Source organism: Pinus tabuliformis, chromosome 3_1 (genome assembly GCF_031772625.1).
Source record: "Pinus tabuliformis cultivar Carrire ecotype Pingquan chromosome 3_1, CPIR1, whole genome shotgun sequence".
In the NCBI taxonomy this organism is placed as follows: Eukaryota; Viridiplantae; Streptophyta; class Pinopsida; order Pinales; family Pinaceae; genus Pinus; species Pinus tabuliformis.
Genome location: NC_142301.1, coordinates 570,141,062 through 570,162,804, shown reverse-complemented (window position 1 = coordinate 570,162,804; position 21,743 = coordinate 570,141,062).

Genomic DNA, 21,743 nt, shown 5'->3' with positions numbered 1-21,743 from the left:
CCGTATAATCTCGAAAGATTGTATTAGAATAGACACAGCAAGAATAGAATCCATCTTACAAATAAGACACCCCAAGAACATTAGAGAATTATAAGCTTTCTTAGGAAAAATAAATTTTCTTAAAAGATTTGTATCTAACTTAGCAGAATTAAGTAGATCACTTAACAATATGCTAAAAAAAGACTCCACAATAAAATGGATTGTTGAGGCTAAGAAATCATTTGAAGACATTAAGCTAACCTTAACTAAAACACCAGTACTAATCAGTCCCAAGTTTGATAGAGATTTCATTTTATTTTCCTTTTCTTAAGAGCACATAGTAGCTACAATCCTATTACAGAAAAATGACTAGGGCTATGAACAACCCATTGCTTTCTTTAGCAAAGCCCTGAGAGATGGCCCCTTGAAATGCAATATAATGGAGAAACAGGCCTTGGATTTGGTCAAAGCCATTAAATATTTTAGGGTATACATCCTATATTCTCACATAGCAGCCTATGTTACTAATTTAGTAGTAAAAGACATCCTAACTCAAGATGGTCCAGATGGAAAGAGAGGAAAGTGGATTGCTACTATCTTAGAGTATGACATAGAAATTAAACCAACAAAGTTAATCAAGGGCCAAGGTTTAGCCAAGCTCATGGTCGAATCGAACTGTCAGGCCTTGGATATTAACTTTATTGCAGTAATAGATAATGAAGAGGAGATGGCGACTCCACTAATTAGCCAGGCCTTTATTGAATCACCATGGTATGCTGATGTTATTTACGTTTTACTGAATTTACAAGCTCCTCCTGAATTATCTAGGACTAAAAGCATGTTTTTAAAGATGAAATCCTCTAGATTTTGTATATTAGACAATGTTTTGTTTTGGAGAGACCATGAAGGTATTCTTCTCAATTTCTTATTAAAAGAAGAAGTTGACAAAGTTTTACAAGAGTTTCATGCAGGTGACTGTGGAGGACACCTTTACTGGAAGACTACAACAGATAAATTCTGAGGGTTGGTTTCTACTGGCCTACCTTGTTTGCTGATGTCAAGAAATATGTGACCTCCTGTCACAAGTGTAAAATATTTGAGGGAAAGAAAAATCTTTTACCATTACCCCTCAAGCCAATCTCTGCTGAAATACCTTTTCAACAATGGGGTCTAGACTTCATTGGTGAAATTCACCCACCCTCCTCTGCCCAACACAAATGGATCCTTACTGCCACTGACTACTTCACAAAATGGATAGAGGCCATACCTTCAAGGCAAGCCATAGATATTGTTGTAATTTCCTTCCTTGAAACCAATATTATATATAGATTTGGATGTCCAACCAAGGTCATTACTAATAATGCAAAAGCCTTTAAATCTAAAAGAATGGTAGAATTCTGCAATAAATACCATATCACCCTTGGCCATTTCATAGCATATTACCCTCAACGTAATGGATTGGTTGAATCCTCAAACAAAAGCATAGTAAATATCATCAAGAAATTACTATAGGACGATAAGAAAACTTGGAATAGAAACCTAGTCAATGCCTTATGTGCAGACAGATTGACTACAAAGGAATCAATTGGTACTTCTCCCTATCAACTAGTTTATGGAATGGAAGTTATCTTTCCATCCTCTTTGGGAGTGCCAGTAATGAACATACTTCAAGAAATATAGGTTGAACCAAATAGTATCCAAAGAAGAATCAACGAAACTATTCACCCACAACAAACCAGAGAAGAGGTCTACATCAGGTCTCAAGTTGTGCAGGAAAGGGTTAAAAATATTTTTGATAAAAAAAACCAAGGCTGAAGATTTCTACCTTGGTGACAAGGTACTCAAGTGGGATTCAAGGAGGGAAGACAAAGGTAAACATGGGAAATTTGATTTCTTATGAAAAGGCCCATATGTCATTTATGGTTTTAGAGGTAATAATGCTTTCTTCCTGAGAGAACTTGATGGTATAGAAGCAGAGGGTGGGCCATTGAATGGTCGAATGCTGAAATATTACTTTGAACCTAATTACTAATTTTCATTTGTATATGTTCTATTTTCAAAATTCGAGTTTGGATTGGATAATGGTCTTTGAAGTTGAAGCTTGAAGAGAAGGCCCTAAGCTTCAAAAGATTCACTGTCATAAGAGTCAATAATGCAGAAGCATAGACAAACATTTTACAAGGTGACATCAACAACAGTTTAAAGGATATTGATATATAAAGTGCTTGACATTTCACAAGGAAATGCCATCCCCAAATGGAGCCACTATTAGGTTCCTATACCAAGAGGAACCATAATTTTGAATGAGTAAAGTTATGCCTTGTAATATTGTACATACCTTTTCTTTTTGCAAATGTTTTCCATATTATAAAAATTTAAAAATGTAAAGAGGGTATGTCCTAAAACATAAATCAAAGGACAAAATAATACGAAATAGGTCCATAAAATGAAAATATATGAACCCTAAAAGACAAAGAGAGACAATGAAAGTGAGCAAGTCAAAATGCCACTACTATTTACTTTTATGCATAATAAAAGATTGTGTGCAGCTTGTTACTCATGTCACAATCCATGATAGTCAAAATGTTTAAACTTGGCTATTTCATGTTTTAAATTTTATGTTTATAGTTAGAGAATAAAATCTGACCAAATATTGTAATCTTGGAAGATCATTAGATAGGTAGAGTAAATAAAAGGAGCTCATCAGTTTAATCTGAGTCCTTGGATGATATAAGGTTAGAATTAGATAGTTTACTGTGTAAAAGAAAGGGAAAGATTTATAAGGGCTTTCTAGCCTAAGTGCACCCAAATAAAATGAAGAAAAAGTGGTAGGATTAGTAAATGGGTAAGTAGTAGAAAGGTTGCAGAAATATCATGTGATTACACAAACGCACTTATGTCATTGTTTTAAATGCATCTTTCTAATATGTATAAGTAGTAAACAAAGCAAAGATAATGGTTCACAATATGGTTTATTTAACATCCCTTCATTCATTTCACCCCTTTACTTCACTAATTTCCCATAAACAACTTCTAATACTTAAATCCTTTAAGTCAAAGGGGCTCAGATCATTTCTCTGACTTTTGGAGGGACCGAACCCTCGGCTTGATGATTCATGGGCATAAGTTTGAGAATCCCCTTCATAAAAAATTTGCCTCCCTTAATTTCCCCTCATTTCCCTAATAAAACCAACCTTTCCTATGGTGGACACATTTTTACCTAGGAAAGGTGACTCACCCCCATGTAAAATCCTTTCGCACAAAAAACCCACCAAATGCTTCTATCCTAAGTATAAATCAAAACGCGCAATCGCATACTCTTTACCATTTTTTACCTAGGAAAACCCACTTTGCCATCATTTTCATATTAATTAACTAACCCTATTATATAAATCCATTATAACCCTTTTCCCGTAAATAATTAAAACCCTATATAGAATATGTTGGGTAGCGGAGGTCCCGCATAACAGTTTTGGGGCATAAAGCCTATAAGTTAGGATGAAAATATTGTAAATATCTGAAATATGTGGAGTGCAAGATGTAATAGGTCAAGTCAAAGGGTTGTCCACCGAAGAAATAATATAGAATAATGTAAGTGGAGTCAGCCCGCCCATGGATCGGGGTCCATGGAAATATATAAATAGAGTGAGGCTTTATGGATAGAGTTAGTTAGTTTTTGGATGTTGAATGATCTGAATTGTAATGGGTTCATGAGCTGAGAAGTTTTGAAGCATCTATAAGTCTGAGTCAAGGGTATTGGGTAGTGGATAGAGGCTCTGCAGCTGTGTGTGTAGAGAACTGGTAGAGTTTGCAGCTGTGTACGTGGACCCCTACAGCTGAGTGTGCAAGGCAGATCGGGTTGTATTGATGGAAGAAATAAATAAAGATAAGTGGATTCTGAAATCATGTGTTACATCAGAGCTATTGCAAATCTAGTTAATTTTTGACTAATATTTTCTATTAAATCTTATGCATGCACTTATGTTATGGGTTAATGAAAATCTGCATCGTTGTTAATTGCGTGCACAGGTTATCTAGATTAAATGCTTGCCTAAAGACCGTTTTAACTGAATCTAATATGTAATAACTCATTAAGTAATTAACATTGAGATGTAGCCCTATTTCGAATCTATGTGAAGTAAAGTTGCGCGAGGTTGCAAAACGGTGTGCGAAACCACATCAAGACATCCCAAGGGTGTGGAAACTTGGTTCCAGCACCCTCCCCTACTACTTCTAGTAAGACCTCAGTCCGTGCTCCGCGGGCTGTTGCCGAAAGGGCCGGTAGCTGGCGGATTTGGTTGGCTAAATAACTCTTTCGAACTTGGGTCAGGCCCATACAAGCCAACAAATGGTTCTGTTGCTGGGACCGAGATCTGCCTAAGGGATGTCTAGTGTTGGAACGTTGGAACCCTATGGAGAAAGACTTTGAGGAGTGATTGGATCAGGAGGGGTACAAGCTCAAAGGACACCAATGTGCAAACCTGAAGCTAAAAATGACAAGTGCAATCCAGTTACTGGTATTCAAAGGAGTAGGAAGCGAAGACCTAAAACAATTATGGTTCGTGTTAGAGGCTATATGGGCAGCCCAAGGTGTAACAGATGATAACATAAAGAGGGTGACTCTAATTAGTGCATTGCAAGACCCGCACTAATGTGGTATATGAAGTACTTGAGCGATCACCCGAATGTGGGAGTAGCAGCGATCGAGGATGCATTCAATAAAGAATTCAGTCAGCCAAAGTTGGAAGCAGAGTTGATTATAGGGTTCAAAGAGATCACGATGATGCCTGGTGAAACATTGTGGTATTTGGATCAAAGATTGAAAAGTACCATATGTGAGGCAAACATGACACTATCGGATACGCAACACTACGCATGGTTTGTGGCCTCATTAATGCTACATCTGAGCACGGCTCTGTCATAGTAAAAGATCTCAACCCAGGCTGAAGCGTTGGAGACAGCGATGAGGTTGCACGAGACTCTGATACAGGATCTAGGGTTGGGAGTTCAACAGATCGACGTGCAGATACAAAACCTATGTTTAGAGACATAGAAGTTAAAACAAGAATAGGCACCTCACCCAGAAACCCGGGAAGAAGTTTGGTGTGTGAAGTTTAGAAGCCAGGGTCATGATAAAGATCATTGTCTGGTCATTGTAAACTATGTGGCAACGGGGGGACCAACACCATTGCGACCAGAGGTGCAGGCAGGGCCCAGTGTGATACCCTCACTCTAGTGTGCAATCTGTCAGGTTGGAGGGAAGCACAACACAGATAACTACCATCTACTGCGAAAAGTTAACCAGACCCCCCAGTAGCTATTTTGCAACTTTTGCCGATCGGCAGGTCACGAAGAGAGAGATTGTCGTAGTTACCAATTATTTATGGACTAGTCACCTGCCTATAGAATGCAGACTAAGGCGTGAGGTTAGAATCCAACTGTGACAATGGCGAGCGGTGGGTTCCCAGGCTAAGGTCGAGAACGGGGAGGAATGGGGCTGGGAAGGGGCTGCGACCAGCTAATTTGTTACAATTGTGGGGGACCAGGGCACTACACATGGGATTGTACCAATCCAACCAGGGTATTGTGCCTCTACTACGAGTAGTTCGATCATGAAATGATAGACTGCCCTACACTGATAGTGCAAATCCATGAAAAAAGGCAGCACCGCCTATGATGATGCAGAATGTCCAAATGATAAGGTCCAAACCATGTGAGGAAGATCCCAACATAAATATGGTGCTTAGAAGTAGCGCGGCCAGAGGAGAGGATAAAGGAAAGCTAGCTGAAGAAACCCCAGGGGTTCATAGGACCCCTACAAAGCAGATGGAGTGCAAAGAGGAACATGCGAAGAAGATGAGTATGGAAGCCGAGAAAAGCTTCACAGAGGTATCTACCTTAGGTAGTAAGGATAAAACTGAGATGACAATGGATCCTTCAACGATAACTACCTTTTTATAGACATGTATGAGGTTGCTATGCGACAATAGGGTCGTTAAAGGGTTGCAAGAGCTAATAGCTAGGTACACAGGGTTAGGCAAACCTCGCATGGTTCACAAATTAGGAAAGCATGCTTTGCACACTAGACGAGAGATGCGATTAACGGTGCAGATTGGTGACTATGAGATGGACTAGATCATCATGGATTTAGGCTCGAATGCAAATGTGCTACCTAAACAAACATGGGAACGCACGGGCAGGACCACACTCTAATGGTCCTATCCAATTATGGATGGTGAACCAACAAAATATCTTGCCTACAGGGAGATTGCAAGGAGTCACGATGGATATCAAAGGCGCAAGCGCACAAATAGACTTTGAGGTAGTAGAAATTGTGGATGATAATAACCACTACCCCACTTTGTTAGGGATAGGTTGGGCCACGGATATGAATGGCGTCATTAATTTGAAAACTAGGAAAATGATATTTGAAAATAAGTCCCTACGTGTAGTCATTCCACTAGACCCAGTTGAAGGAGCGCACTACACAGAAGCAGTACGCGACGATCAAATTGATGGGGACCCGAATTATATCTACAAGGTCACTACGCAAGGTCAGGACTAGGAAAATTCATCTGCAGAATGGAAAATATCATGGGTACGCACAGAGGCCTGCAGTTTAGATTCAAACAAGGAAGAGGAACGATGGCGTAATCGAGTGAATGGAGTCACTATGTTAAACTGCAACAAGATGAAAATATCGTTGTATTTCCTAAAGGCTCAGGATCAGCAACTATCGATATATGATGGGTTGACTATGGTAGATGAATTCCTAATCGAGTTTCAGATTTTTGTCCCAGAGGCCCTGTTAGTGCCTAAATCTACCTCAGGCTGAAGGAAGGTAGGTCTAGGGTAACATCAAACCACGCTTAACCTGGTAGCTAGCCCTACTAGGTCAGGAGAGGGATCTCTCCTTATCGATATTAATTTGAATATGGAAACTAGGGCTTGAGATGACTAAAATAAATGTGGATTGTAGGCTAGGTATAGTAGATTAGGGTTTCTGGTTTGATTTTAGGTTTTGGTTGCTGGATCAATTGGAGAAGGTAGATTGGATCCGGGAAATCAACTCAGGGATACAGTCATGTCCTATGGGGCAGGGTAGGCAAGATCTTATGTACTAGAAAAGGATTGAGATGGTAGAGTAAGACAGTTGACGAGTTGAGGAGGACATAAGAAACTATGAATCCTTTTCAAACAGTGAAAACATTGAAAACCAAATGCATTCCCAAGACAAAGCACTGTAAATTAGTGTATTTTGTCTTTCACCTTGAATCATTTAGTTTAGAAGAAATAGAGAGATGTGGATACATATAAAACATCTGAGAAAACTCATTACAAAGAAGAAACAATAAATAAACTCATTGTCACAAGAATCCCACAAAAATAGTTGTAAAACCTAGTTTGATTCCTTGCCAAACTGCTCATAAAAATGTTCAATGAGAGCCAACACTTTTGCCAAAGTCCAACCTTTACAAATGAGGAAGAAAATACATAATATAGACATGAAAACCACATATTCTAGCCATCAGGGGTCAAATCCAAAAACTAAGGGGTTGTTTCAACCATATCTAAGCTAGGAACAAGAATATAGGCAGTGGAATAGCTTGCCTCTAAAACCATGGAAACTGATTCATTCACCCCCAAACCACTTCAAAATGATGAATCTACCCTCTAAGGGCATTTTGCAATTACATTTACATAGAATAGCATCATTTACAATCATAAATTCATCCATGATGAGAGGAAACGTCAACTTGAAGAAAAACTAGGTGAAATTTGGATTTTTGAACAAAACTTGCAAAATTCATCCTATGCGCAGCGCCACTAATCCTATGCACAACGCTTTTTCTAGACCAATATTGGGAGGGTTATCGGAGTCCAAATCAGGTGCAGGATAGCTCATTGGAAAGCCTGATGAGTCTAAATTCCGGAAAAGCTTGAATTTCTGAATTTTGAGTTGATTTCCCCTCCAAACATTGATTCTCCCAAGACTACTTCCTATGTGGCAAAAAAGTGGCAGAGAGGACGCTTTTTAGGTGTTTTTTGCTCTTTTGGAGACCTAGAACTTGTCTAAAATTCTCATCCATTTCTGAGCTTCCATATTTCTCCATGTTGATTCCAAAAATATAAATATTTTTGCAAGAAAGTGTCCCCAACAAAATCGCAGCGCCAGTGGCACTATGCACCTATTGGGATTTCCTATGTTTCAAAATTCAAAATTTGAAAATTACAAAATTTTATCAAAATTGTCCCAAAATTGGCACAAGACACCCTCAACATTGCTTTGATGAGTTAATGAGGCATCAGCTAGGATTTCCTATTTTTCTTGCTCCTTTTTGCTTCTGAAGTCTCTCCATGGAACTGTCGCTAAGGGTTTCTTCTTCAAGTTCATGCTCACTATCCCTCTCCATTGTTGCACTACTATTTGTATTTATGGTAAATAAGGAGTGATGGATTGGTGGGTGAGGTTATGATGAGTATGAAGAGATTTTTAATAGGAAAGTAGGTGAGGGTGAATGGGAGTGTGTGTGATGCAGGAAAGTGTTCCCTCTGTGGACAGAGGCAACCCCTCTAGCCCTAGAGTGGGTCTAGTCACAAACAAATATAGATCAACAATAGTTTTCTTTAAATAGTTAGAGTTGGAGGCCTACCTCTCCCAGTGGTCGATGGACTTCCGTTGCGTTGCTCTAGCTTCCGCTTCCTTCTCCTCAATGAGTGATCAACCTGAAACAAGGCAAAGGAAATACAACAAAGCACATAATCCGGAAAACAACAATGAACTATTTACTCACAAAGTCAAGAAGTCATGAGCTATCAAGTACATTAGATGCAAGACATAGGAAAACATCATTTATTATATTAATAATGAAATAAGAGAAACCTTACAACCAAAGTCTTGACGTCACAAGCCTTCTCAGAGGAATCCAACCAACATGTTCTTCAAGCATTCACTCTTTGAAGATGGATCTCCCAACATACAAAGGTCTCTCTCTCACTCACTCATAAGTTTGACATGAAATCAAGGGTGTTGGGCCATTAATATGCCATTATCATTATCACTTTTGAATGCTTATTCCACTCATTTCTATTATTCTTCATCATGTCATCTATTATAATTTATTATATAAATCCATTTTATAATGATTTATGCTCTTATGGATGAATATTATTTATTCTCCTTTATCTCTAATAAATTGATGATTGTGCATGATTTTATCAATGATAGTTTTAATAAATTGGTTGTAACATTATTCACCATTTTTAGCCTCCAAGATAATTTCCAGATTGAATATTTGATCATTAAAAGTGCCAACTTAGAAATTCGCTGGAATAAGAAGTGACAGTTTTACGGTTGAGATTCTGAGAAAATGAAGAAGAATTTGGAAAACCCGAAACATGGGTTTTTTCCAGAACGGAACCAATTAACTTTAATGAAGAACGGTTTTCCCAAATTCGACTTGTATTGAGAGAAACGCAGGGTTCTTTGAGCACTATTTTCTCAGATTTGTTGTTGCGGACGTCCTCTAAATCTCAGCTGCAAAGCCAAATTCGCCTTGCTCTTGTTGATCAATTGGTTAGAAGCAAACCAATTTTGTAATATAAATCATGATGTACTTATCTTTATTGTAACTTCTCTCTGATCTCTCTATTTAAATGAAAACAGAGATTAGAGATAGGGATGGAAAAATGGTGGAGAACTGAGGATGAAGGATTAGAGATTCAGAATTGAGGATGGCAGAGAGAATGGATAATGGCTGAGAGATGGAAATATTTGTAATCCACTATAACTCTACTTTGATATTTTAATATAAATCTGATTGCCATTCCATCGTTGATCCTGACGTAACCCAGCAGCATCCGCTGGCGGCTAAGGGCCCAGCCTCTGGTGGAGTACGTTTCTGCTGTTGTATATTATATTTGTAGTTCATGCGTGGTTTTGCTTATCAGCTTGAATCGGTAATCTGGTGTGTTTTGTTATCTTATATTGCAGCTCTGTTATATTTCATATATCGTTCTCTGCAACAAGAAAATCATAATGTGCATTCTGATCTTATAACGTATTGCTATTCCTTTAAAGTCGTTAATGTAACATTGTTGTTCTCTACAGAATGCTATTGTTGTTTAATTGCAGAGTAATCAAGCTGTAACCTTCTTAAGCTGGTATTACTGTATTTGTCTATGGTTTATACTTCATACAATTGCTGTTCAATTGACATTGTGGTTCCATTATGAATTGTAATCGTTACCCTTTCTAACCAGGATTAATACTTGCGGTATCAGACTCAGATTACTGTTTTTCTTAATATCTCTGTATGTTGTGTGTATTATTTATTTCAGCACCGTAGGCTCTAAGCGTTGTTCTATATTTCATTTCTAATTAGTTTCCATTCTATTTCCGGTTGCTGTCCAATTTATTCTTAGAGTAAAGATTGCTATTAATTTGGCTTTGTTGTTGTTCATTTCCATTAATTAGAGTTTGCTATTAAGATTCCTTTAATTACAATTTGTTTTCCATTTACTTTGTTGTTCATTTCTGTTAGTTAATTGCAAGAGGTTGTTTTTAAAGAGTTTTCCTAATTTACTTTTAATAGCAGCTTTAGTTTAAATTCTATTTCCTTTTTAATTGCTTTAATACAGGGCTGTCAACTGTAGAGAACATGGGTTACTGCTTCCTCATTCTCAGATTGATTGTCTTGTCCTAGTTTGATTTCAATTGTATCAATCTCTAGAGGAATGAGTTATTGCTACTGTATCCTCGATTGATGATTGTTGAGTGAATAGTTGGATTTCTGAGCATTTGAGTTTATGTTTTTGTAGTTAGATTTCTTCCCAAGCATTCATTTACTTTTGGATTTTAAGAACTATACTACAAAACATTACTCTTGAGTAAATAGCCACCTCAGACTGAGTACACTCTTGAAATAAAAAGTCATCCCTGGGTTGACAATTAATGTGGAGGTAATTAGGAGTTAAAAAGACCCTTTTTATCGCTTGATAAAGGGCACTTCACAACCTTCCTCAAGCTATCAACACTCTCACACTTATCACACTCACACCAGCTATCTATCAAAAGCACTAACAGCACTGCTCAAGCCAAGAATTTACCAACTATGCCAACTAGTTGATCATATCAAAAGTGAGTGTTTAAATAGGAGAAGGAGTCTCCATGAAAGGTGGGAGAGGGAGCTTATCATCAAGGAAGGTATCACAATTAACGGAACTGCCAGACCAGGAAAGGAAGGGCGACACAAACTAGGCCAACAACTATGCTTGGAGTCATCTAGAAGGCCGACTGTTGGAACAATTCCCCCAATCTAGATTAGCGAGAGTACATAACTGGGATTCAGCACTGACATCGCAAGTGATTGGTGTAGCTAGTCAGATCATCACTGAAGGAAACACATAGAACCCGAACTGGTGCATAAAATCGGGCCATCGCGGGAGACAGATGTACTTCCACATTGGCAGCGCGAATGGACTATTTAGGAGCACCCTTCATCACATTTATTAACCCAATAGTCGTGATGAGGTAGATAACTTAGGAAAAGTGGGTCAATTGGCAACATAAGAGAGCATTTGTTCATCATAAGCATGTTTTACTTGGACACATGACACGGTAGATGGACTGGGAGTGAAGGCAATGACAAATTACTATGTAACAGATGAATTTGTGATGCAGGAAAGTGTTCCCTCTGCAGACAGAGGCAAGCCCTCTAGCCCTAGAGTGGGTCTAGTCACAAACAAGGACAGATCAACAATAGTTTTCCTTAAATAGTTAGAGTTGGAGGCCTACCTCTCCTGGTGGTCGATGGAGTTCCTTTGTGCTGCTACAGCTTCCACTTCCTTCTCCTCAATGAGTGATCAACCTGAAACAAGGCAAAGGAAATACAACAAAGCATGTAATCCGGAAAACAACAATGAACTATTTACTCACAAAGTCAAGAAGTCATGGTCTATCAAGTACATTACATGCAAGACATAGGAAAACATCATTGGTTGTATTAATAATGAAATAAGAGCAAGCTTACAACCAAAGTCTTAATGTCACAAGCCTTCTCAGAGGAATCCAACCAGCATGTTCTTCAAGCATTCACTCTTTGAAGATGGATCTCCAAACATACAAAGGTCTCTCTCTCAGTCACTCATAAGTTTGACATGAAATTAAGGGCACCTCACAACCTTCCTCAAGCTATCCACACTCTCACACTTATCATACTCACACTAGCTATCTATCAAAAGCACTAACGACACTGCTCAAGCCAAGAATTTACCAACTATGCCAACTAGCTGATCATATCAAAGGTGAGTGTTTAAATAGGAGAAGGAATCTCCATGAAAGGTGGGAGAGGGAGCTTATCATCAAGGAAGGTAGCACAATTGACGGAACTGCCACACCAGGAAAGGAAGGGTGATACAAACTAGGCCAACATCCAGGCCTGGAGTCATCTGGAAGGCCGACTGTCCGAACAATTCACCCAATCTAGATCAGCGCGAGTACATAACTGGGATTCAGTACTGACATCGCGAGTGATCAGTGTAGCTAGTCAGATCATCGCTGAAGGAAACACATAGACCCCATGTTGGTGCATAAAATTGGGCCATCAAGGGAAACAGATGTACTTCTATGCTGGCAGCGCGAATGGACTGTTTAGGAGTGCCCTTCAGCGTGTTTATTAAGCCAATAGTCGCGATGAGGCAGATAACTTAGGAAAAGTGGGTCAATTGGCAAGATAAGAGAGCATTTGTTCAGCATGAGCATGCTTGACTTGGACACATGACACAGTAGATGGACTGGGAGTGAAGGTAGTGACAAATTACTGTGTAACAAATGCCCCCTAAAGTATGAAGCCCAAGAGAGTGGGAGGGGTGAAATACTTTACAGAACTGGATGAGCTGGAACACCATCCTGAAGGACCTGTGAGTGAAAGTACAACTAATATCTCTGATAGTGAAGTACATGTAGTCTAGGCATGGACGCAGCCATCCAAAAGACATACAAACTAGGTTTGTGGTATGGACGCAACCATCCAGCTAATGAGACCATGATAATGATAAAGGTATGGTCGGAGCCATCCATCAATGGGTCATGTATTCACGAACCAATCCACGCAGCTCGAACATATGTGATCTGAATTCGGGGTCTTGAACCCAACCGACCATAGTACAAATTCTAACATGCGAATAGAGGTGTTGAAGTCGAGCATGATAGAACATCGCTTGATTACCGGTGAATGACTTAAGCCATTAACAAGCGCGAGAGAGACCACCAATAATGCCAATGGTTCTCAAGGTACTATCTAGTACAATCCACAAAGTGTGAAGAATGAGCTGATAACGAACACTCGTGGAATCACCCAATCAGCGACCAATGATGTAAGTCAACCGTCAGGCACGAAGAACTTGCCATTGAGGCATGCAAGCTCCAAAGTACCAAAAGGGGATCTCTAGATCAATCTCCTGGAGCTGAAGTTAACAAGAGATGATCCATCGCAGGAGGGCCATAACGTTTCCCCCATCAACGACACGAGACAAGAACAAGTGGTAGATGGTGAAACAGAGTATCAGAGGAAAAGGCGAGGATGTAAACTGCAGAAGGATTATACTCTTGAACATGTCGACGAAACGACTCTGAAGGGTGGCAACATGTAGGTACCAAAGGATCAGAGGCTATGATGGAGACAACATGAATCAGATGGAATAAGGCTAAATGACAACCCAAACCCACGGAAGGCCAAATGACAATGTATGGATGTCCCAACCCGACAAGAAGTAGATGTGTCGATGTTCAAGAGTGACTAGCTGCCATAGACAATCAATGATGTTTTCCAAATTTGCCCCCACCATTGCTGGCGAGTACCCCAGTTATTTTTTAAAAAAAGCTTGAAGGGGATAGCATATGCTTGTGATATAAGTTCGACCTTCGGTCGAATCCAACCTAGTAATAGTTTAACGAGCCCTAGGGAGGAGAAGCTCGAGTCTCATCATGGTGACGAGTCCAATGTCTTTAGAGTTTAACGAGTCCGACATAGGTAAAACTCAGAGCCTTTTTCATGTTTAGGGAGTTCGAAAAAGACACGGAAAAGAAAACTCCAAGGGGGTCCTTTTTCGTAAATTTGTGTCTCTCGAGCCTGAAAAAGTATAAAACGATACTCGAAAAAACTACTTGATCATTACGATCAAGGAGTACTTTTCATGATTAGTGATCTCGGCCCGAAAAAGTAGAAAAGTGATCGAAACCACACCGTTTCGTAACCAATAACGAGCTTGAAATGACAAAAGCTCAACAATCTTTTCTTGTTTACACGGTCAGAAAAGAGCTTAAATTAGACTGCCTTTCATTTCATTTAACGAGTCGAAAGGGACAACTCGGCTATCTTTTCATTTTTTATGAGTCAGAAAAGAGCTTAAAGGAGACTCGTCCTGGAGGAACGAGTGGTATAAAGGGTATCAACTGGTTCCGGCAATGGTGGAACTGCTCAAAACATGTAATGGTCAATAGGCTGGCTAATAAAACCACTCATTGTTGCGGTTCCTCAGGAACGGAAAAATAACCAAGTGAAGGCATATGATCAGCAAAAGAGATGGTGGCAATGGAATGAAACAACCAAGGCTCATCTAGCAAAATGTAGTGGATAAAGGGCAATCACAAGATGTAAATCAAGTATGGGTTCATTTTTACACAAGCTTGAATCATGGAGAACTCTGCTTGGATTCGGTTTCATGTTTACACAAGCTTGAAACGAAAAACTATGCTTGTTATGAGTTCGCATGCCCTTAGGCATAATGATGCAAATTGAGGTGCATGCCCCCCAAGCTTCATTTCATTCAACACGGTGGATGGAATGAAGGTTCACTTTCGAGATCTTGGAAAGACTCGACTTGGATTTTATGATATCTTAAACAAAAACTCGATTTGGAAAGGGAGGTGTTTCATTTTTTAATGAGGTTGACACAGTAAAAGAACTATCCTCATAACCCTTGTTTCATTTTGTAGCGAGGTGTTGTGACCACCAACAACCCCCCCCCTTATGTAGTGTTATTATTAATACTAAATAAGTGGGGACCCTTAGTCAAAAAATTTTAAAAAATCAATTAGTGCTTATATTTCCTTTTGGATAAAACTTACCATCATGAACTTAGGAAAATACCTTTGAAAAATCTAAAAATATTAAGTTTTATGATGAATAAAGTAAAGTCACTCCTTGAGAAATATCGCATCGTGCAAAGAATGATAGGATGCCTTCTTACAAGCCAAAATCTAAAAATTGCGAGATTGTGACGCGAGATTATATACTCAAAACATATATCGCATCACACTCCTTGAAATGAACTCACATTGGAAAACCTCAAAATCACCGATATGCGATGTCTCATATCGAAAAATCACATAAAATATATCAAAACATAACGATACTGCGATCTTGCGATATTGTGATACTTTGATATTGCGATCAATTGATACTACGACCAAGCAATCTTGCGATAAAACGCCGAAGCGACCTTGCGACAGAGCAGCACAATGATATTGCAATAATGCGATGCAGCGATCTGTGATATTGTGAACCAAATCGCAGAATCATTCCATCGTAGATTTTTGGCTCATTATTCAAGAAATTTTTTTTTTTCATAAACCAAGAACTGGTCATGCGCTTTAATGATAATTAATGAGTTATATGCAAGTTGTTAATAAAATATGGATTTGTGTTTATCGAAGAGCCAGTTCACATAAGGTGGCGTGTTTTTGCATATCTTCAGCATTTAAAGCTTTCCTGTCATTATTTTTTATCATTACTTTCACTTCACTTGTAAAATGCAGAAACGAAGAACAGAAGGTTATACAAAGCAGAATTCAGGAAACTATGGGAAAGAAAGGCAAGGCTCCAATGTCTGAAGAATAAAGAAATGGCACCCTTATACATAGACATCTCAAGCAATAGATATGCGGGTATTTCCACCTAGGAAGGCACATATAATCTACTTGAGGAAGAGAATCCTAAGGTAATGGGATTTGCGGCTACTACAGGCTCATCAAAGTCATCTGAAGCATCAGTGCAGATTTGGCTTGTTCATTCCTACACTGGATAGTGGCAAGGCCCCAAATTCTCCCATACACAGACAGTGTTGATAATAGAAATGAACAGTTTAAGACTCAGGGTCAAAATCTTACAGAACCATTATGTTCACAAAGTTTGAGCTTTATATCCACCAAAAGGAAAAGGCACAAAAGGCGAAAAACGCGTCAAGGAAGCCCGAATCAAGAAACATAGGCAGTTTCTGATGTGGAATTAGCGCCTAATCGCGCATCGCTGAGAAAATTTCTTGTAAAGGAAAGTTTCCAATTGCTCAGTCACCTGCAAATCCCGAAAATTGCAAGAATGCGATGATAGAAAAAAACTGGAAACAGAAAGCTAAAGAAAAGGCAGAAGCAATCTAAGGGTTAATCAACTTAAATTGGGAGTAAAATTGGGCATACATGGTAAAGCCATATAGTCAGCGGATGATTCCCAAATACATCATCAATTGTGCCGAAAAGATGGTACCAGCTCTTGCTAATTCCATTTTCACAGGACAATTAAAAGCTGAAGTCGGTCAACCGACTCTTCTCAGGCAAATGTTGAATGCTTGCGATATTAAGGAGCAAATACAAAAATAGTTAGATGTTAGATTTAATTTTAGAAATAGTTTGTTTTATTTTTGCCTAGAAAAAGGATGGTCATTTAAACCATATCCTAAATTTTGTAATAATTTATTTTTAGATTTAGTTAGTAGTATTTAAACCCTTCTTATGCATTTAGAGAAGGGTCCAGAAATTTGTCAAAAACTTGTCCTCAAAACATGCACTTTTTCACCCTCTGAGGAGGTTTTGATGAATGAATGGAACAAGATTTGTTGATGTTTGCATTTAATATCTGCTACTGATGTTGCACTTCTGTACTCTTAGTGGATGTTAGATCAAGGAGAGATAAATCATTGTTGCTTGAAGCTCATGAGTAAGACTAGTTATAAATGGTATTTCTATCTCTTAACCATTTCTGCTTATGTGGTAAAGTGATATTCAGTTTCAGTTGTTTATATATTAATGCGTGAATGCCTGAGTTATCATTTGGCACTTTTGTATGGTGATAGCTATTTATTTATGCTTAATGTATGAATAGCTTACTATGCGATATGTTTTTCACAACTATTTCATTTAACTTTTTATGCGAAGTGGTTCATCTATATTGAATTCTTTTCTTATAACAACTGAATGATCATTATTACCAGTTGTCATTTGAAATCGTTTTAGATCGCATAATAGAAGAATTACACCCCGGGTTAGTATAGACTTAGATGTTTCTTTTTATTATAATACAATAGCTAGTCATTAGATTAAAGTTAGAATTAGAACATCTTAATTAGGAACCATTAGATCATAAATATCAAATTCTACACACACACACTCATCAATTGGGAAACTGGTCCCATATCCCCAATCAGACCCGCTATACCAAACGGAAAAGGAGCTGCCAAACAAGGTCCGGATCGAGCGGGTATCCCCCTTGTTGTAGACCTGATTTTCGGGGCTTCAACATATTTGGTGCTAGAAGGAGGGCTTAAACTATGAATGGCAAGCAAATCTAAATCTAAATTCCATTCTGAGAGTAAATCGCCCTCGCCATCTCCCCCGACTTCTCCATTGTATTTAAATCCAAAGTTGGAAGTCGCTGGAGAAACAACCGCTACTACAAACCCTGGCATTTTAGAACAATCTACTACTGAACCTCCTGAAGTTGAATCTCTGATTCACAAACTTCAACGATTTTCTATATCTCCTCAAAGATCTGATTAATCTCTAGGTAGCATGACTTCGCAATATAACCCTGCTCATCGCCTGACCAGATTAAAGAGTGAAATGTTTGGCATTCGACCAATCGAATTGCCTCTACCCAAAAGAAAAAGAGCAAGGAAATCACCTCAAGAGTCCAATAGCGAGACTGTATCATCATCATCATCCATCTCAACCTCTTCACCGTGAAGTCAACCATCCACTCCTCCACTTCACATCATCATCCATCCGCCCACTGGAACCCCCACAATTCATCCTCAATCATCTACAAACGTAATATCCTCATCTTCCCAACCGCAGGGATCATCTTGTGCACTTTCCTCTGTTAGTAGGTCAATGATGGCCCAAACTCCATGGAACAACCCTGGGGCAGTCTTAATGCCTGCACCCTTGAGTCCAATACCAGCCCATCCTGAAAAATGGTTGCCTAAGTTTAATCCTGAGGCAGGCATGCTAGCAAAAGAGCATATAAACAACTTTATGCTATCCATAAATCTCAATGGAGTTACCAACGAAGATGTTGTAGTCCGACTTTTTCCTTATACTTTGCAAGGAACAGCCAGATCATGGTATTTCTCGTTACCATCAGGATCTATCACTAGTTGGGACATCTTCCAAGAACAATTCCTGACCAAGCTCGGTGATGACAGGTCTACGATGACGCTAATCAACGACCTTAGTAACCTTAGGGTCGAATCAAGAGAACCTATCAAAGATTTCAATTTATGGTTCAATAAAATCTTAAACAAAATTCCTACTACTTCTCAACCTAGTGAAGAAGTGTGAAGTGAATGGTACATCACTGCTTTACCATCAAACATAGCAATCTTTGTGGACAGGGCTAATAAGACAACTTTAGCCGAAAACATGAAAGAAGCAATAACAGTAGAGAAACGTATAATAGCCCTAGACAAGAAATCTGCGATAGAGGAACGGAAATCCAAGAAAGTCACCTTCAAAGAAGATTCCAAGAAAAAACAAGTGAAAGATCCATTCGATTTAGAAGGATTGCAAAAAGTTTTGAAGACCATGTCCAATGAAATGGTTGACATCAAGAAGCAAGTAGCAGAAACTTCTTCAAAAAATCCCTACAGAGATTTTAAAAGAAGCCCTTCAACTGATTCAAAGCCTCCCAATGCTATTACAAGTGCTAAAGCCGAAGAAGAGGAAGAGGAAATCACTACTGAAGGGAAAACTGATGAAGAAGAAGTTGTAGAGCTACAACGAATGTGGGACTTCATCCTCCCACAAGAAGAAGATCAAGAAGCATTCTCGGTTAGTACACGAAGTAGAAATCAACTTGATCCTCCCCAGACTATCGCGATGCCAAAGAGTGCAAGCTCGACAACAAAGGCTAAAGTCGCAACAAAGAAAACGACATCTAAAGCGACTCAAACCAGCCCAGTCCAAACAGATTCATCAACTCCATCTAAAACGCTAATCGTTTCGGATGAAATGGAGTACAATATTATAGAAGACATGAAGAAGACTAGGGCCAACATCACTCTTTACTAATTGAGCAAGTTAAAGAACCAACAAAAGATAACGTTGAAAGAATTACATGCTGTGCCAGTTGCAACTTTGCTTGCCGCTGTACTTTCTCAAGCTTCCCATAACATGGGAAGACCTCCAACTAATACGACTAACAAGATTGATCCAACTAATATCGCCTTAATTGGAGGAAGATCGAGATCTCATACTCCCCCGTTTCTCCTTACTTATGAAATTTTCAATAAAAATGTACATAATTTCTTAGTGGATTCTGGAGATTCATCGAATATTTTACCAAAGTCCATATGTACCAAATTAAATGTTCAACCACAGAAATCTGCTATGTGCATAGTTCATCTAGATCGATTGCGAGTCGAAGTGATTAGCGAACTAAATCAGGTAACCATAAGGCTGTCATCCAACCCAAAGGTATGTCAAGTTATTGACATTTTAGTTGTTGATATTCCAGAATTTTATGGCTTAATTCTTAGCAGGGATTGGTCAGAAAAACTTCATGGATACTTCGCAACTAACTGGTCACACATGTGGTTTCCCTACAATGGTAAACCAAATCAAATAAAAGTTGAACAAGAACTACATCAGAAATACATAGTAATGGAACTAGAGTGGGAAAATGAACCAGTAGCATATAACAATAGCATTGTTGGCAATTACTCAGTAGATTCTTTCCTAAGAAATTTTAATGCTCATATGTCACCTTACTTAGAACATTCTGTTTTATCCCAAGTCGAAAATTTTTCTCAAACAGATAGTTCAAAATGTATCAATTTTTTAGATAGTCCTGTAAATAAATCTTTGTTTTGGAAATTATTTTTTGATGGTTCTAAATCTAACGAAGGAGCAGGAGCAGGATGTGTGCTAGTTAGTCCAGAAGGAGATAAAACTATGTTAACTTGCAGACTCAAATTTGATTGCACCAACAATACAACAGAATATGAGGCTTTAGTCCAAGGGTTGTACAAGGCAATTGGATTAGACGTCAAATACCTTCAAGTTTTCAGATATTCTGAAATTGGAGTCAGACAGGTATGTAGTACTATACATTGCTTATCAAGTCATTTAAAACATTATCAATCTTTAGTTCAAGATCTGACTGAGCACTTTATAGCATTTAACATTTCATCAATTCCCAAACTCCAGAATGCAAGTGCAGACCTCTTAGCTAATGTAGCTTCCAAGCTCATTCCTTCGGAATATTTTAGTCCATATAGATTCTCAATAGACTTAATCTTTAGACCTTCTATTCCTGATAACATCACAAATTGGAGAATATTCAACGAAGATCCTGATATCGTGAATTTCTTCACATCTGAAGGATCCTACTCCAATCAAATAATTGACGAAGACCAACATGATTGACAATTGTAACAAGATAGAACTAACAATGCTATACTTAAGTCGGTAGTCAAGTTAGAAGACCTGTATGATTTAAAAGATCGGTTTAAAAGGTCTACCAATTCAAAACTCCAAAGTTCAATTTTGAATTACGAATTAGTAAATCTAGATGCCAAACCACAAAATATCAACCTAGGCCTTGGCCTAACTCCTGAAGAAAAATTAGCATATATTCGTCTTTTGAGACAATACAAAAGTGTCTTTGCTTGGAACTATGATGAACTCAAAACATACGACACCTCCATCATCCAACATACTATCCCAATGATCGATAATGAAAAACCTGTCCAACAAAAGTTGAGAAAGATCCATCCCAATCTAGAAAACCAGATAAAGACTGAACTCAATAAGTTATTGAAAGCCAAAATAATATTTCCTGTCAGACATTCTAAATGGGTCTCCAATATGGTACACGTTAGAAAGAAAAACAGAGATATTAAAATTTGCATTGACTTTCGAAACCTTAATAAAGCCTGCCAAAAGGATAATTTTCCTTTGCCTCCTATGGAACAAATATTGCAGGCAAACGCGGGGTTAGAATTAATGTCCTTCTTGGATGGATTCTCAGGGTACAATCAAGTGTTGGTACATCCCGCTGATCAATTAAAAACCACATTCATAACCAAATGGGGCACAAATGCATATCAAAAGATGCCATTTGGTTTGATTAATGTTGGTGCCACATTTCAGAGAGCCATGGACATCGCATTCAAAGGTTTAGTCAATAAATCTATAGTAATTTATTTTGATGATATAACCATGTATTCCAAGAAACGAAGCAACGATCTTAGAGATTTAAAACAAATCTTCCAATGTTGTTTAAGGTATGGAATTTCACTCAACCTGAAAAAATCTCTTTTTCGCATTAAGTGAATGAAAACTTCTAGGATTCATAGTGTCAAAATCTGGAATTCACATTGATTCCGACAGAAGTAAAGAGATTTCTGAAATATCCCTACCTCACAACAAAAAAGCCAATCTTTCCTTGGTCAGATCAACTTTGTAAAGAGATTTGTTCCAGATTTTT